This window comes from Neofelis nebulosa, chromosome 8 (assembly GCF_028018385.1).
Source record: "Neofelis nebulosa isolate mNeoNeb1 chromosome 8, mNeoNeb1.pri, whole genome shotgun sequence".
In the NCBI taxonomy this organism is placed as follows: Eukaryota; Metazoa; Chordata; class Mammalia; order Carnivora; family Felidae; genus Neofelis; species Neofelis nebulosa.
In genome coordinates this window covers 129,325,987-129,339,952 of record NC_080789.1, presented here as the reverse complement: position 1 = coordinate 129,339,952, position 13,966 = coordinate 129,325,987, and the positions used below count along the sequence as shown (strand labels likewise).

The following is a 13,966-nucleotide window of genomic DNA, read 5'->3' as shown; positions in this document are numbered from 1 at the left end:
AACAAATACAACATGTTTATGTCAATTGCAAGGGAGATCATGAATTTTAATTTCCATCACACAGAAAACTTTTGATTTAGTGAAACCCACAACTTTCCCGACAGTCTTTGTATTGCACTTTTGGATCACAATATTTGAAAAAAATAAACAAATGATTTCAAGAATTCCTTTTTAAACCATATCATCTCCTAGGTCTTGGATGTACATCATCAATGCTATACAATGAGCATCGATACTGACATAGACTCTTACAGAATCCTTTGCTTCAAAGAGCAAACTGTCATTCATGTACTTCATTTACAGAAAATGGGCTGATAACACATTGAAAATTTCAACAACTAAAACAAAAATTTTTTCAACTGATCAGATCATAATAAAATGCCTTTTTACATTTACCCATAAATAACCAGTAAATTAAAATGTTTTAAACAACTTGCAAGCAGAAGTTAATAAAATTTAATATATCACAGTTATCCTCACCCTTTCTTTAATGAGATGTTACTTTTACTATCCCATGTGTCGTCTGATATCTGAGAGCATAGCTGAAAGACAGCAAGCTGTTGACAGAACTGAGACAACCAGGCTGTGCCTGCTACCAATCGGAAAGAATCAAGGAGCAGAAAACTGCAAATCGAGAGGGAACCAACCATGCTTTTAAGATTTCTCAATAGACTGTCATTTGCTGGTTGGAAGATCACATCTTTTATGACCTTGTTTCCTCTTACTAGGCCAATGAGGGATAAAACAGGTGTGTTTGGGTACATGTCAGATGATGGTGGGCTGTGTCTCATCTTGTCCCAATTCTGTCATTGTACAACTACGTGACCATGAACAAATGATGAAGTCTGTTTTGACTTTCATTTCTTCAGGTGGAAAATAAAGATCTAGACCTATTTCTGCTATGGGACCATTCTGGAAGGGTTTCTCTGTCAGAGATCAATGAGGTAAGGTCCATTATTAAATAATTTTAATTAATAAATGAAATACAAATCCTTTATCTGTAAACATACCACCTCTCCATTGTTGTAATACATAAGGAGTTTGGGGATTATGATGTGCATCGATTAAGATGCTTAAGAAATTATTCAGATACAGCAACCAACCTGCCCTGGGTGTAGGTTCACCGATAGTGCCTTGTCAGGGGTAGTTGTGAGTTCAACCAGGAGCTCTTTCTCTGTGAAGCTTTACCTTGGAGGTTCCCAGCTTCCCCCTGTCTTTAGGAACAGGCTGTCAACTGATTAAGTCTGCTTTTCAAGATCATATCACCTTTACTAGTTGAGCTCAGAACACAGTAATAGAAGCCCTTTTGCTTTGTTTGAGTCTTGATATCCTTGGCTTTTTCTTCTTCCACCTGAGTTAATTGGACTAACCAGAGGCAAATTCAGGAGGCTTCAATCCTCTTAGGCTAGCCTGAGGCTAGCTAACAGAGACTGTAAGTGGATGCAACCAGCATCTATTAAATTTCCTCCCTGTTCACATTACTGTATTTCAAAGTCCTGTTCTCCACTGCCTTTGTAATGTGTTTTGCCCTGCATATTGGAAGGTCATTGTATCAGTTTTCATAAGCATCAGTTGTGATGGCTTAGTAGCATGAGAAAGACAACTCAAGATAAAATGGTTTTAGCAAAGTAAGACATTTGTTGTTTCACATAAGGGAGTATAGAACCGGCTTTGGGGAAGGCTGTACCTGGGGCTCAAATGGTGTTTTCAGATCTTGGGGGCATGAAGAGTGTCACAGAAGTGTCACCCAAGAGAAACATCTACTATAACCCTGAAAGGTCAGGCTTCCTGGAGCAGGTGACATTACTAAATCCTGAAAGATGAGTAGGATGAATTATACGGGAAAAGAGGGAAATTGGGGGAAGGAAAAAAGGACATTCCAGGTAGACGTGGAGCACATGGTGAGGTCTTGAAGCAGGAAAAAGCAAAGTTTCCTTAGGGCAAGGCCAACCTTTCAAATGGCTGAAAGGTGGGAGAGGTGAGAACTAATGCTCTAACAGTAAGCGGCGTATGGATGAAGTTGGTCTTCCATCACTGAAAATCTGAGGTTTATCCCGAAGGCTCTGGGAAAGCACTGAATAAATAAGGACAGCTTCAAAAATAGAAGGTGTCATGAAAACTGAGCCTAAAGTAATGTGAAAGGAAGAACAGGCAGCCCTATCATCTGGTCTAATGATTATGGTAGTTTAAGGCTAAAGTAGGTATATAAATACCTAGTCCTGAGAACTGCTTTCCAGTCACTTTCCCTTTAACTGCTTCTATAGAATTTATCAAATTATAGTCTACTAATAGAATCTTTTTAAAATTACTATAATGGGAGTAATAGGAATAAACAAAAGACTTTAGTCTATGCCAGACAAGAATCCCCATGTGACAAGTAGGAATCAACTGTCTGAATTCATTTCCCCAAAAAAGAGATGAATTTATGGATAACCATGCAATGTATCATCCAAGCTGTGACAGTTCCTTAAAAACCAGTTTTCTCTTTTTTTTTTTTTTTTTTTTTAATTTTTTTTTCAACGTTTTTTATTTATTTTTGGGACAGAGAGAGATAGAGCATGAACGGGGGAGGGGCAGAGAGAGAGAGGGAGACACAGAATCGGAAACAGGCTCCAGGCTCCGAGCAGTCAGCACAGAGCCCGACGCGGGGCTCGAACTCACGGACCGCGAGATCGTGACCTGGCTGAAGTCGGCCGCTTAACCGACTGCGCCACCCAGGCGCCCCAAAAACCAGTTTTCTTGAGTAACAATTTACATACAGTAAAATTTGCTAATTTCAAGTGTTGGTTTTGTTGAGTGATAGTAAATGGCTGAAGTGATGTAACCACCACCATAGCCAAGACATGGTGTCACCAGTGACCCTAAAATTTCCCTACAACCCTTGTCAGTTAGTCTCCTCATCCTGTCCTTCAACTCTGGCAACCACTGATCTTCTCTGTGTGTAGTATTGACTTTTCTAGAATTTCACATAAATAGACTCATCTGAATATAGCCTTTTGTACTTGTCTTCTTTCATTTAGCTTTTGAGATTCACCCACGTTGTTAATTTCAGTATTTTGTTTCCTTTTTAATACTGAGTAATAATTCATTGTTTGGAGATACCATCAGTTAATGTTTATTTTTTCCATGTGGGTAACTAAATGTGCCAGCACAGTTTATTGTAAAGACTATTCCTTCTCCATTGAATTATTTCAGACTTTTTGTGGAAAAACCATTAATTATACATGTTTGTCTATTTCTGGATTCAGTTCTGTTCCATTGATCTGTGTGTCTAAATTTATGCCAATACTACACTGTTTTGTTTACTGTAGCCTTGTAGTAAGTCTTGAAATCAGGTAGTGTGACTTGTCCAACTCTGTTCTTTATTTTCAAAATGATTTTTTGGGGATGCCTGGGTGGCTCAGTCAGTTGAGCTCAGGTCATGATCTCACAGTTCATGGGTTTGAGCCCCAGGTTGGGCACTGTGCTGACAGTCAGAGTCTGGAGTCTGCTTCAAATTCTGTGTGTCTCTCTCTCTGTGTCCTTCTCCCACTCATGCTTGCTCACTCTCTCTCAAAAACAAATATTAAAAAATTTTTTTTTAAATTATTTTGTCTATTCTCCCTCCTTCACAATTGAATATAAATATACCATCCATTTGTCCATTTCTACCAAAAAATTCTACCAAGACACTGATTGGAATTGCACTGAATCAATAGATTTGGGGAATACAGTAGGCTAAATAATGGCCACCCAAAGAACCTGTAAATGATGCTTTTTATGGGACTTTGTACATATGATGAAGGATCTTGAGATGGGGAGATTATCCTGCACTATCTAGATGGGCCCTAAAAGCAATCGCATGTATCCTTATAAGAGGAAGACAAGGGAAGACTGTAGACAGAAGAGAGGCAGGGAGACTGAGATTAAAGTGATGGAGCCACAAACCTAGGGATTACAGCAGCGACCAGAACCTATGAGAAGCAAGCAGTGATTTCCCTACAGACTCTGGAGGGAGTGTGGTCCCGCTAACACCTTGCTTTCATCCCAGGGATAGATTTCAGACTTTCAGCCCCCAGAATTGTGAGAGAACTTTTAAGCCACAAAGTCTGTGGTAATTTGTTATAGCAGCTGTAGAGATCTAATACAGGGAAAATTAACATCTTAATAAAATTGAGCTTTCCGACCATGACAATGTGTCTCCATTTATTTAGGTCTTATTTCATTTCTTTCAACAATATTTATAGTTTTAAACACACCAATCTTGCACATATTCTGTTAAATTTATCCCATGTCTTACATATTTTTGAGGGGCTACTGTAAATATTTTTTAAATGTCAACTTGCGATTGTTTATTTCCAGCCCACAGCACTGTGACTGATTTTTGCATATTAACCTTGTACCTTGTGACCTTGCTAAATTTATATATTAGTTCTGGAAGGTATTTTTGCTGATTCCATAGAGTTTTATACTTAAATGATCATGTCACCTGTGAATAAAAAGTTTTACTTCTTTCTCTCCAATTGATATGTCTTTTCCTGCCCCTCACTCCTAATTGCTTTGGCTAGTATAATGTTGAATGAAAGTGTCAAAATGGATATTCTTGTCCTGTTACTGATCTGGACGGGTGTGCATCCAGACTCATTCCATATTATATCATGTTAGCTGTAGGTTTTCTATCAAGATGAGGAAGTTCCCTTCTATTCCTGGTTTTCTGGGAGTTTTTATCATAAATCTGTGTTGAATTTTGTCAAATCTTTTTTTTTTCAATGTACTAAATGATCTAATGGTTCTTTTCTAGTCTACTAATATGGTGAATAATGTCGGCTTTTGAATGGGAAATTAACCTTGCATTCCTGGAATAAACCCCAAGTGGTCAAGATGTATTATCCATTTTATAATCTGCTAAATTTGGTTTGCTAGAATTTTGCCAGGGTTTTTTTGTCTCTGTTCATGAAGGCTATTGGTTTATGATCTCTTTTTCTTGTAATGTCGATCAGGCTTTACAAGAAGATCATAAAGACTGAAGATCTCTGACTCAGGGCCAATACTCCAATTAATTTTTTTTAATTTAAAAATGTTTGGGGCGCCTGGGTGGCGCAGTCGGTTAAGCGTCCGACTTCAGCCAGGTCACGATCTCGCGGTCCGTGAGTTCGAGCCCCGCATCAGGCTCTGGGCTGATGGCTCGGAGCCTGGAGCCTGTTTCCGATTCTGTGTCTCCCTCTCTCTCTGCCCCTCCCCCGTTCATGCTCTGTCTCTCTCTGTCCCAAAAATAAATAAAAAACGTTGAAAAAAAAAAAAATTAAAAAAAAAAAATGTTTACAAAGCATAACATACATATAGGAAAGGTATATATCATAAATGTACAGTGTAATCTATTTTTATAAATTACACAAACCCTTGTAACTGGCACCCATATCAAAAAATATTACTAATGTCCCAGAAGATCCCCTTGTGCCCTCTTCTTTTTATTACCACTCCCCAAAGTTAAACAATTGTCTGACCTCCAGCAGCATAGATGTGGGGTTGTGGTTTTTTTAACTTTATGTAAATGTAATTGTATAGTCTGGCTTATTTCACTCAACATCATGCTGTTGGATTCATCCATATTGTAATCATAGGTTGTGAGTACCCTGGGCTGTCAATACAATAAAATATCTATTTTACTGGGAATTTGGGTAGCTCCCAGTTTGGGTTTTTACAAATAGTGATGCCATGAACATTCTAGTACATACAGTCATTTCTGTCAGGCATAACTAAACATTGCTTTATGTCATAAATTGTCACTAATGTAGAAAAAATAGGCATGAATGTTTAAGAAGCTAAAATTTTTTAAAAGCTAAAAAAAGAGAAATTAATCAACTTGCTTTAAGTACTAAGTAAATCAAAATGCCACCCATCCTTTTATTATTCTGTCTTTCATAATGTAATGGTGCCCCATACCAACTCCTTCACTTGTGCTGATCTGTTTCCTCAAACGTATCACTCTATCCACGTTTTCCTCCCCCCACCACTCCTCGTTTCTTCTTCTCACTCTCTACTGGCCACTTCCTACCACCATCTAAAAGTTCTTGACCCATTCCCATAAATGAATGAACTCAAAATCTTATCCTTTGAGGTACTTAGTGGTAATGCACCTTCTTCTAAAACTGTCTTGGGCATCCAGGATTTAAATATATTTCTTTTGTGTCTGAAACTCACTCATAGAGTGTTCCATTGGTTTAGACTTTCTAGATTTTGGTCATCACATCAGTTAGCTTAGAGCAATTTATCTTTGTTCGTACGATAACAGACCTAATTTCAGATGTTACCTATTGTGACCAAGATCATAAATAATTCCATGTACTTAAAACTATTATTTAAGAAGGTAAGGAATAATACAATCAAAGGAAGGCTGGCAACCTCTAGCTTTATTCTCATCCATGCCAAGAACTTGTACTCAAAATTCAAAAAATCTTAAAGTCTTTAGCAGATAATGTGGAGAAGCACTCTGTTCTCTGATCCTGAAACACCAACCTAATTTTAAATATATATACATATTTTTATTTTAAGTATGTTAGTACATATATATTTTATACATAAACTTAAAGTTTATATTTTTAAGTTTTAAATATATATTTGCATTTTCACGTGCAATATTAGAGAATATTCGGAAATACTTAGAACCAAAACACATCAGACATAGGATAGGTCACTAAAGGTTTCTTAAATTGTTCCTATTCCTTTGCAGCATATGTTGCTTAAAATGTTAACAGAATCACTCAAATTAATGCTATGAAACCCCCCCATTCATAAGTACAGTGGTTTTGTTACATAATTTATAACAGCACCTTTGCTTCTTAAAGCTTCCCACTTTCTTAAAGAATTAGTTATTTTGAGGTGCCTGGGTGGCTCAGTCGGTTAAGCATCCAACTTCGGCTGGGGTCATGATCTCACAGTTCATGGGTTTGAGCCGCAAGTCAATCTCTGTGCTGACAGCTCAGAGCCTGGAACCTGCTTCAGATTCTGTGTCTCCCCCTCTCTCTGCCCCTCTCTGCCCACATTCTGTATCTCTCAAAAATAAATAAACATTTTTAAAACATTAAAGAAAAGAATTAGTTATTTTTAGTAAATTTTTAAATTATTGGTTATGCATTTGTTACACAATCTAGAGAAATATTGAAAATTTTTATAACTTCACCACACTAAGACTAATATAATTTCTAGTCTTTTTATTTGAATATGTTTTCCTACATCATAGTCTATATATAATTTAATAATCCTATATTCTTCATTGATTATAGCATAAGCATTTCATACTGCTACAAAGTCTTCACATTATTTTCAGTAGCTATCTGTTCTATGTTGTATGACTACTTTCTGTTTTTCACTATAATAAACATACTGGAGAATTTCTATGAATACAGCTTTTTCCCTATATTTTCTATTAACCTACTAAGAAAGTAGCACAAATAATAGAAATATTTTCATGGTTCTTGAAATTGTCAAATCTTCTCCTGAAAGAGTGAATTTTATTTCTTCTTTTAAAAAATTTTTTTAATGTTTATTTATTTTTGAGAGAGAGAGAGAGAAAGGGGAGGGGGGCAGAGAAAGAGGAGACACAGAATCCAAAGCAGGCTCTGAATCATCAGCACAGAGCCCGACACTGGGCCCTAACCCACAAACTGTGAGATCATGACCTGAGGCAAAGTCAGATGCTCAACCGACTGAGCCACCCAGGTACCCTATACTTCTTCTTAACAGTAATCATAGGACTCCCTGACTAAGGAAGATGCAGTAAGCAGAAGATTGTAATACAAGATTCCGTTAGCTGATAATGCTTTTTTAAAATGTGACTCAAATTCTAGGTTTTGAAAATATGGTCTTTTTATTAAAAATAATAAAACATTGGGGGCGCCTGGGTGGCTCAGTCGGTTGAGCGTCCAACTTCAGCTCAGGTCATGATCTCACGGTCTGTGAGTTCAAGCCCCAAGTCGGGCTCTGTGCTGACAGCTCAGAGCCTGGAGCCTGCTTTGGATTCTGTGTCTCCCTCTGTCTCTGCCCCCCGCCCCCCACCGCCACTCATGCTCTGTCTCTTTCTCTCTGTCAAATATAAGTAAACATTTAAAAAATTTAAAAATAATAATAATAATAAAACATGTATTAGGTTTCTTTGAAATTCAGAGAGATAAAAAAGGAAAACAGCAAGCAAAATTAGGCTACAGTTTACCTGCTCAGATTACTCTGGTTAACATATCATATTTTAACAAAAGTAGTAAATGTATTCAGTTAGAAAATGCAAACTTCGTAGAATAAAACATGCCACATCAATCCTTCAATCCTTGTTCCCAAAGCTATTTACAGCTTAAATTTTAGTTCAAAGTATAGAATCTATTATCTCTTTGGGGCAAAGGGGAGGATTTGAAACAGTTATTGTTCCGTGGGTACAGAGGTTGAGTTTTCAAAATGAATATAGTTCTGGAGATGAAAGGTGGTTGTGGTTGTACAACAATATGAATGGACTTACTGCCACAGAACCACTCACTTAAAAATTAGTAAGATGGTGTATTAGTTTTCTGGAGCTGCGTAACTAATTACCACAGACCTGGAGGGCTTAAACAGTAGTCATTTGTTTTCTGATGTTTCTGGAGGCTAGAAGTCCAAGATCAAGGTGGAAGCATGTTGGGTTTCCTCTGAGTCCTCTCCTCCATGGTTGGCAGATAGCCACCTTCTCTCTGTACGTTCACATCTTCTCTCTCTGTGGGCATCCGTGTCTTGATTTTCTCTTCTCATAAGGACACCTGTCAGACTGGATTAGGGCCCACCCTGATGACCCCATTTTAACTTAATCACCTGTTGTAAAGCCTTTCTTCAAATACAGTTACATTTGAGGTTTTGGGGGTCAGGGCTTTGACCTGTGGATTTGGGAGAACACAATTGAGCCCACAAAAAAATGGCACATTTTGTGTTGTGTGTACTTCATCACAACTAAAATTTATTTCTAACCAGCCTATTTTTGTGTTAATGGAAATGACCCAAAAGTGGAGAGGAACCCAAGGATGCAGGAGAAAGGAGGGTATGGAGCTAAGTCCTGGAGTAGGTGAGATGGGATAAGCATGATGTTCATCATTTGTAACAAAAGAGAAAACAAAGTGTCTTGGGTCCAAAACCAAGAAGGGTGGCAAATTTGGTGGGAATCTGGTCAAGGATGTTCTCTCGTTACTGTGTTTGCTTTCTCAATTGGAATCAAGGTCATGAGCTAAGAGGAAGAACAGGGCAGATGCTGAAATTTTAAGAAAGGACAGAAGATGTGAACTGGTCTTCTCTGTAAATAGAAGAGTTAATTGATTGGGGAAATGAGGTAGAACTGCCAGGTGCAATGAGGGCTTCCTAAGGTTGATAGTCATGTAGCATGTGAGACAGCCTTCATAATTGGGGGCCTCCAACCACACTTAGAAGCTCAGGTGCAGGGACAGAGATAGCCAGAATAGATTTAATCAGTGTTTGCCAGGAAATTGCTGGGCAAAGATCAAAGGAATTAAGGATATATGTAAAGCAATGATTGTGATTATAACACTGGTAAGCTTGGTGGAGAAAGGAAGTAAGGCATGGGATGGGAGTGATGAATTGAAATAAAATAAAGAAATAAGCCCAGAGGACATATCTTGACTGTGTGACTCTGGAGGCCAGGACAGCTTACATTCTTGGCCCTGTGGAACTGTTATAATCGATGTCACCCAGAAAAGAGTTCATACCCCTGTCTGGCACCCTGATTAAAAGGCTGATGGCATGGAATACCTCTACATTGACTGGCTCTGGTGGCCAGTGGGGCTTATGTTCTGGGTCGCACAGGTATCTAATTAACAACAACAACAACAAAAATTCCTAAACAGCTACCAACCCCCAGGGCATAGCAAGAGGCCATAAACCCAGGAGCTCAGTCTTTCTGTGAAGGAAGCCTATTGGCTAATCATCATGGCGGCAGGCTGAGGGTCATGCTTGTAATTAAACATGCATGTAGGGTTTGACTATAATCCTTTCCAGGGACCTCAGAGAGTGGGTGCTATCCTTGCAGTCTCCCTCTGCCATGCTCTAGAACACCAGTGTCTCCTGGAGGGCAGTGTTACGTGCAGTTGGTGCCCTAGTTTTTATGTCTGGTGCCTCAATTTTTGCCCAGGGAACACTGCTTAATCACCCAGCTCTAGTGGCCAGAGGGGCTTGCATTCCTGTATCCCACAGGACTGGCAATCAGAGAGATGGTTCTAGGCATGCTACCACTCCTAGGGCACTACACAGATAAGAGACTGAGGCACCATCCCCAGTCTTTCTGTGAAGGAGGCCCCTTTGCTTGTCCTGGAGATTTGACCAGGTTTCAGGCTTGATACACATTTAGTAGCCTCCAGAGCTTCTCTCAAAGAATGTAGGCTGCAGATGCCATCTGGGTTCTCTGCCTTGTTCCAGTTTGCCAGTATCAACTACAAAAGAGCTTGTACATTCATCTGGAGACCGAATTTTTGCAACTACCACCCAGGGGACACCTCCAGATCAGCAGGCCAGCAAGGCTTATGCTTGTAGTCCCACAGGACTGTATATATTTGTATGCATTTGAAAGTTGCTGCCTGAGGGCCTAGCTTACAAATAGCCTGAATCTAGGTGCTGAGATCCTTCCCTTAGAGACGCTGACAGTTCTTGGTGCATCCTTAGTACTGGGGGCTATTAAAAACGTAATAGGCTGCTTGGAGAAGCACAAAGGTTTGAGAGACAACCAAGAGCTGAGGCAAGGGTGAGCAACAGGTTCACCTTCTATAAGAGACCACTCTTTCAAGACTGGGAGAGGTGGTAGATTCATCTTACACAGAGAATTAAGCAACATGAAGGATCAGATTGGAATATACTCCAATTAAAAGAACAAGCTAAAACCTCAGGGGAAAAAAACTTAATGAAATGGAAATAAGTAATTTACCTGATAAGAAGTTCAAAGTAATGGTCATACAGAGGCTAAGCAAATTGAGAAGATGGATGAACACAGTGAGAACTTTAACAAAGAGATGAAAAATATAATAAAGTATCAAATAGAAGTCACAGAGCTACAGAATACAATAGCTAAATTGAAAAAATACTTTAGACAGGCTCATTAGCAGACTAGATGAAGCATAAGAAAGGATCAGTCTACTCAAAGACAAGGCAGTGGAACTCACCCCATCAAAGCAGTAAAAAGAGAAAATAATTTTAAAAAATGAAGATAGCATAAGATAGCCTATAGGACAACATCAGATGGACTAACACTCATAGTATAGGTATTTCAGAAGAAGAGATAGAGAAAGGGGCAGAAATTTTAGAAGACATAATGGCCAAAAAGTTTATTAAACTGGGGAAGAAAATAAACGTCTAGATCCAGGAATCCCAGGGAGTTCCAAATGAAAGGAACTCAAAGAGACCTACACCAAGACACACTATAATTAAAATATCAGAAGTTAAGGACAAGGAGAGAGTATTAAAGGCAGCAAGAGAAAAACAACTTGTTACATACAGGGGATGCCCATAAGGCTATCAGCAGTTTTTCAACAAAAACTTTGCAGGGAAGGGAGTGGCATGATATATTCAAAGTGCTAACAAAAAAGGAGAAAAATAAAAGAAAAAAAAAAACTTCCAACCAAGAATACTCTACCTGGCAAAGTTATCATTCAGAATTGAAGGAGAAATGAAGAGTTTTCTAGGCAAGCAAAAGCTCAAGGAGTTCATTACCACTAATCTGACCTTATAAGAATTATTAAGGAGACTTCTTTAAGCTGAAAAGATAGGGTACCAATTTAGTAACAAGAAAACATATGAAATAATAAATCTCACTAGAATTGTAATATATAGCAAAGATGGTGTATTAATCACTTATAAGGCTAATATGAAGGTTAAAAGACAAGCATAGTAAAAATAACTATATTTACAATAATTAGCTAAGGGATACCCATGATACACAAAATAAAAAGATGTGAAATGTGACATCAAAAAACATAAAATGTGGTTGGAGGAAGTAAAAATGCTGAGCTTTAGAATGAGATCAAACTTAAGTTGTTGTCAACTTAAAATAAACTGTTATAGGTATAAGTTGTTTTATGTAAGCCTGAAGGTAACCACAAAGCAAAAACCTATAGTAAATACACAAAAGATAAAGAGGAAGGGATATAATTATACCACTAAAGAAAATCATCAAACTACAAAGAAAGAGAGCAAGAGAAAAAGAAACAGAGAGGAACTATGATAACAGCCAGTAAACAATTAACAAAATGACAATAAGTACATACATATCAATAATTAAATTTAAATAGGCTAAATTCTGCAATCAAAAGACAATGAATTAAAAAAACAAGACCCTTGTATATGCTGCCTACAAGAGACTCACTTTAGATAAGGACACATACAGACTGATAGTGACAGAATGGGAAAAGATATTCCATGCAATGGAAACTAAAAGGAACCTGGAATAGCTATACTTATATTAGACAAAATAGACTTCAAAACAAAGACAGGCATTACATAACAATAAAAGTATCAATCCACAAGAGGACATAAAATTTATAAATATTTATGTAGTCAACATGGGAGTACCTAAATATATAAAGCAAATATTAATAAATGTAAAGGGAGAAATAAACAGTAATACATTAATAGTAGAGGACTTTGGGGTGCCTGGTGGCTCAGTCGGTTAAGCGTCTGATTTCAGCTCAGGTCATGATCTCATGGTTCGTGGGTTCGAGCCCCACGTCAGACTCTGTGCTGACAGCTCACAGCCTGTAGCCTGCTTCAGATTCTGTGTCTCCCTCTCTCTCTGCCCCTCCCCTGCTCGTGCCCTGTCTCACTCTGTCTCTCAAAAATAAATAAATGTATTTTAAAAATTGAAAAAATAGTAGGGAACTTTAATATTCCTCTTACACCAATTAATAGATCATCCAGAAAGAAAATCAGTAAGGAAACATTGTCCTTAAATGACACATTAGATCAGAAGGACTTAACAGGAATATACAAAGCATTCCATCCCAAAGCAAAATACACATTCTTCTCAAATGCAGATGAAACATTTTCCAGGATAGGTCATATGTTAGGCCACAAAACAAGTCTCAATAAATTTAAGAGGACTGAAATCCTATCAAGCATCTTTTCTGACCACAATAGTATGAAAGTAGAAATTAATTACTTGAAGCAAGCTGGAAAAGCCACAAATATGTGGTGATTAAACAACATTCTCCTGAACAACCAATTGGGTCAAAGAAGAAATCAAGAGAAAATTGAAAAATACCTTTAGAACAACATAAATGGATCTATAACATACCACAATTTGTGGGATGCAGCAAAAGTAGTTCTAAGAGGGAAATTCATAGTGATAAATGCCTACTTGAGGAAACATGAAAAGCCTCAAATAAACAACCTAACTTTACACCTAAAGGAACAGAAAAAGAAGAAAAAGCCCAAAGTTAGTAGATGGAAGGAGATAAAGGAAATAAAGATTAGAGCAGAAATAAATGAAATAGAGACTAACAGGATGATATAGATCAATGAAACAAGAGCTGGATTCTTGAAAAGATAAACAAAATTGGTAAGCCTTTATCTAGACTTAACAAGAAAAAATGAGAAGACTCATATAAATAAAATCAGAAATGAAAGAGGCAGTGATACAACTGATACCATAGAAATACAAAGGATCACTAGAGACTACTATGAACAATTAAATGCCAACAAAATAGACAACATAGAAGAAGTGGATAAATTCCTATAAACATACAACCTACAAAGAAGGAATCATGATAAAATAGAAAATCTGAACATACCAATTACTAAAAAGGAGATTAAATCTGTAATCAAAAACCTCCCAACAAACAAAAGTCCAGGACCAGACTACTTCAATGATAAATTCTACCAAACATTCAAAGAATTAGTACCAATTCTTCTCAAACTGTTCCAAAAAATAAAAGAGGGAACTCTTCCAAAATCATTTTATGAGGCCAGCATTACCCTA

At 37.6% G+C, this 13,966-nt stretch overlaps 1 long non-coding RNA gene across 2 annotated transcripts in view; it reads left to right on the top strand.

Annotated features, from left to right (window-relative positions):
* LOC131483574 (uncharacterized) overlaps positions 1-13,966 on the top strand; it is a 67,684-nt gene that overhangs the window by 38,867 nt on the left and 14,851 nt on the right. For both annotated transcript variants that reach the window (XR_009247775.1, XR_009247774.1), the window contains exon 4: positions 870-944. This is a non-coding gene — a long non-coding RNA (uncharacterized LOC131483574). The remainder of the gene's footprint in view (positions 1-869; positions 945-13,966) is intronic.